We start from the raw sequence: 5,451 nt of genomic DNA on the forward strand, positions 1-5,451 counted from the left end.
AGACAAACAAATAGATAATATCATGAGTTTTCATGGGCACAGCCCACTTCCTCAGATGAGTGGAGGAAAAAAGGGGGAACCTCCCAATATAAAAAAAAAAGGAGACGCGGAAGAAAAAAATACTTGTCAATTGTAGTGCCAGTGCTAATGAGGCTAAATGAGTGAGCTAGCATCAGCACTACAACTGACAGATTTTTTTTTTCTTTCCCCTCCCTTCTTCTTTTGTTATATTGGTAGGTTCCCCCTCTTTTCTCCACTTTCATCTGAGGAAGTAGGCTGTGCCCACAAAAGATGATGTTCCTATCTCTATATTTTCTTATTTGTCTCTAAGGGTATGTCTAGACTACAGGGTTTTGTCGACAGAAGTTTTGTCGACAGATACTGTCGACAAAGCTTCTGTCAACAAAGAGCGTCTAGACTACATCCAGTTCTGTCAACAAAGCAAGCCGCTTTGTCGACAGAACAGTGTGGACGCAAAGGACAGTGTAGATGCAATAATGCCTTCTATCGACAGAACTCTGTCGATAAAAGGCATTATTCCTCGTAGAATGAGGTTTACATATGTCGACAAAACTGCTGAGTTTTGTCGACGTTATGTCGACATAACTCAAAGGCAGTGTGGACGCAGGTATAGTTTTGTCGACAAAAGTGGACTTTTGTCGACAAAACCCTGTAGTCTAGACACACCCTCAGGTGCTTCAGGACCACTCATTGCTGGTTTTTTTTGTTTTGTTTTTTTTTTAAGTTACAGACTAACACGCCCCCCCGCCTCCTCCAAGACATGTGATCATTTGAGACTCTCACATTTCATTGAAATACAAAGTTGGCTTCTAGTCCTCATGGTTGTGGAGAAAACCCTGAGAATGTGACACCACAAGGCACTGGCATCAGGACACAAGTAAAAAGAAGCTCACATATATGATGGGCTGTAAAGTGGGGAGTTTTTTAACAAGTCTCGTGGGGAGAGGGGAGCGCCCGGTCTCAATGTGTGAAGGCCTGGGTCTCGTGATGGTGAACTTCCAGATCACTTTCCCATTCCACTTTACATCACACATAACAAAAGCCTTGGAAATTAGACAGCAACCCCCTGCTCTGCAGCTGGGGCCAGTCAGGTTACCACAGCGTACGGGAGAGGAGATTGGGCTGCTAGTGCGCGGCGCCATTGGAATCCCATTGTAACTGAGCAGCCTTCCTCACTGCAGCGTTACACATGCTGCCGCTGAGCCTCGCTGAATGCTAGAACGATGTGCATCGAAGTGTTGTGCTTTCTCTTGGCCGGAACCAGCACATGCACAAGCTCTGTGTGGGTAGAGGGCTGCTTAAATCAGGCAGAATTAGCAGGTCGGCTCAGCCTGCCCAGAATATGGAACATTTGGCAGTTGCAGATGGTTCTAAAATCTCCCCGGGAAGCCGCTATGTAATATTAAAAAAAGCAAATCAAGACTATTAAAAAACCTGGGGCATGAACATGTTTTTTTACCACCCATTGTTTATATCCAGTCTCCTTTTCCACCACGTGCTGTCTGCCTTGTGGTCCTGTTAGGTTGGGAGTTCCTGGGGACAGAGTGCTTCTCATTATATGGGTGCTTGCAAGGCCTGGCGCAGCCTGACCATTAGGCATGATTAAATTACAGATCAGAACTAGTAATAATGCTTGTGTTTAAAGATTTCCTCAGCCTTTCTGAGATGCCGCATGTCTGAGTGATACTCCGACCAGTCCCGTTGCAAATGCCAGGCTTTAGATGGGAGAAATCGGTTGGAAGGGACAGCCATATATCAACCAAATAGGCCTTGAATGATTCATAACACCTGATTCCTTCTACCCCTAAAAAGAAAAGAGAAAATCTATTCCCCTCTGGTTATCTCAAAACGGGATCTATCTAGGAGGTAAAGACAATTTGAAAATGGATCATGAAAGATGCTTTTTCTAAGGAGCCACAGATAAGCCATGGCTGAGAGCTCCTCTCTAGGAAAATAGAAACTCAAATGGCTAAATGAGAGTATTCTTAAGAATCCCTCACAACTTCTACATCAGTAGTCCCCAATGTGGTGCCCGTGGGCGCTATGGCGCCCGCCGGGCCATTTATGTGTGCCCACCGAACAATTTGGGCCGGCCATGCCCCGGGCGCATGGGCGGCCCCTGCCCAGGGTCACAGCACATGCGTGGCCCTGCTCCCGGGCACGCAGCCAGTGTGCAGCCCCACCCCTGGGTGCCTGGCAGCCCCAAAAGATTGGGGACCACTGTTCTACATAGATAAACTTCTTTCTCCCTCCCAACCTAACTAAATAGAACTCCAAGGGTATGTCTACACTGGAGCCAAAGTCAAGATAAGATATGCAACTTCAGCTACATTAATTGCGCAGCTGAAGTCAAAGTAGCTTAGATCGGCTTTTGGCGCTGTCTCGACAGCAGGAAGTTGAAGGAAGAGCAGTCTTCCTTCAACTTCCTTTACTCCTCGTGAAATGAGGGTTGGGAATGGAGAGTGTTGGGAATGGATCAAGAAATGAGTGGGGGAAAGTGCGCTGGAAGCAAGCTCGAAATGATTGTTTTAAGATTGAGGGTCAAATTGGACAAACGACTGGTTCCTCCAAAAATCCCAAGCCACAGGATTTCATTCCAAATTATCTATCTATAATATTTTAGAATTGTGCCTCTGTATGTCTGTCCATCTGCGGCCTGTTTGTTCAAGAACTCCTCCTAAACGGTAAAAGTTAGGACTACCAAATGTGGTAGGCAACGTCCTCTTATCCTAACTTAAAGCAAGGTCAGGGTTTGGTTGTGCCAGGACAATGGGGTGTGCCTGGAATTTTACTGTTTCTCAAAAAGTGGAAAGGGAGGGGTCTGGTAGAAGGGAGGTATGCTGTAGAATGAACATGGTGGGGGAGGGGAGGAGTAACAAGGGCCCCAGCAGGAAGCCACTGGTTGGTAGCAGCTGACACTTTGGTCTGTCCCGGAGAGTGCCAGTGGGCAACCTGTATAGCCCTTTTCTGCTGCCAGGGAGCACCGGTGGGTGTCCTGTGTGGCTCCAGCATGATGGGAGGCCTATGTGCCCCGCTACCCCCACTTCCCGACCAGGCCTGGGGTGAATTCAATGGCCACGGTGTACCCCTCCTCGCCAGCCAGCACTAGGAAGAAGCCAGCGACTGGGGTGTGTGGCTCTGAGCTGACCTATGGAGGACCCAGCAGCCAGGGAGCACAGACCCACCCCTGCCGTAGCCGGACCTGGGTCAGTCTTCTAGTAAACTACACATTGTTTTCCCAATTCCATGAGGGCAGGGGACTGGACTCGATGACCTCTCAAGGTCCCTTCCAGTTCTATGAGATAGGTATAGGTATCATATAGACCACGGAGAATCTATCTTTCATTGCAAATTAGAAACTGCGCATTTGTAGATTTGACTCACAAGGCAAACATCTGTGTATACACGGATAATATCTCTTGTTCTATTGTAAATCCTAAATGTGAAATGCTTACTCCATACATTCTTTGACTGTCCATATGTCCCCCAAATTTAGAAATTTGTAAGGGATTCTGTTGGTTTTCATTGTAAATACTTGTTTCACTCTAAAAGGAATAGGAGTTGTCTAGCACATGGAAGAAGGAACGTTGAAAGATTTAAACCAGGGTGTAAAACTTTGGAATATGAAGGAAATTACTTAAAGGGGGGAATTCCAACTGGTAATGCAGGCGGCAAATAATGAAATATGAGCCTTGAAATGCACTTAACCTAAAAAGCCTCCGATAAGAAAAGGATGGAAGGAATTTGTTATACACCAATGACATCTATTGGCTACCGATGGAAGCAGCAGCAAAACAGGGCTGAAATCGGAGCACTCTCACTTGGCAAGTGTCCAGTAGGAATAAGTGGGTGGAGCCCTGCAAGGAGCCCTGAAATTGGAGTATATAAAATGACAGTCGCATGTGCAACTATGAGTAGACTGAACTCAGCCACAAGCTGTAAAATCCTACGGCCACGTCTATACTTACGTGTAAATTCAAATTAAGATGCACAACTCCAGCTGTGTTAATTACATAACTGGAGTCGACGTACCTGAATTCAAACTCTGACGTACCTGAATTGTGGTGGGAGGTCAATAGGAGCAAATGTTCCCATCGACTTTTCTTACTCCTCATGATTGATAGGGGTACCTTCAGCGTTTGATTTAGTGGGTCTTTACTAGACCTGCTAAATCAACCACCAGAAGATTGACCACCGCAGCATCAATCTCTGCATAAGTATAGATGTGTCCTTAGCGTCACTGATGCACAGACCAGCTGTGTGCAAAAGACCCTTCCGCGATCCCATGATTATGAGGGTAAGACATGGGGAAGCTCAAGCTTAAGATCTTGGTTTTTTTTTTTCCCTTCTACCTTTCAATATAACAACTATAAGGGGTAACTTGCCAAGTCTACTCTCTTCTAGTGAAACCTCAAGTAACCATATTTTAGCTTTAAACTTCTTTAAATTCAAGCAAATTGGAGAGACTGAAAATAATAGTTTTAAGAAATTGCTTAAACTTAACATGCTTAAATTCTAAACATATCTGTTTGAATCCAGTTCATTCAACCAGTAATAACCACGCTCTCTAGTGCTTTAAAGATAAGTGCGGCCTTGGAAATGTGATAAATGTTTTAGGAACTTCTTCACATAAGGCATAGTCAACCTGTGGAACTCCTTGCTAGAGGATGATGTGAAGATCAAGACTATAACAGGGTTCAGAAAAGAGCTAGATACATTCATGGATGATAGGTCCATCAATGGCTACTAGCCAGGATGGGCAGAGATGGTGTTCTTTAGCTTCTGTTTGTCAGAAGCTGGCAATGGATGACAGGGGAGGGATCACTTGATGATTACCTGTTCTGTTCTTTTGGGGGCACCTGGTATTGGCCACTGTTGGAAGACAGTATCCTGGGCTAGATGAGTCTTTGGTCTGACGCACTCTGTCCATTCTTATGTACATGAAGTGATGATTGTGATGGGGAGCGGTCACAGACCCCTCGGGGCTGCCTCCTGGGGTGCCTACATGGCCACTGCCATTCGCCTTCCCGCTCTCTGGAGCTTCTCACCGACTGATCCTGCTGGGCCAGCTCCACTGGTTCTCCTAAGCTAAGGCCCCGAGCTGAGGTCCCTGCCCCCACCGGGAAGCAGTACAGACAATGAACCTCTTCAGGTCTAAGGAGAGTGCAGTTTAGGGCCCAGCCTCCTGAGATAGCACTCCTCAGATGGGATCAAACCCCAAAGAATTAGGTAAGCCCCCTTTCACAATGAAAGGGGGCGTGTGCGCACCGGTTGCCCTCCCAGGTAATAATCATTTACACTGGGTTTGATAGAAAGTAAAAATGATTTTATTAAGTGGAAGCAGTAGGATTTAAGTAGTAATAAGTGAGAACAGGCCGAGCAAAGCAGGTTACAAATCGAAAGAAACAAAAACACTTGGCTAATTCTACA

The sequence above is a fragment of the Pelodiscus sinensis genome, chromosome 26 (assembly GCF_052426305.1).
Source record: "Pelodiscus sinensis isolate ZL-2025 chromosome 26, ASM5242630v1, whole genome shotgun sequence".
In the NCBI taxonomy this organism is placed as follows: Eukaryota; Metazoa; Chordata; order Testudines; family Trionychidae; genus Pelodiscus; species Pelodiscus sinensis.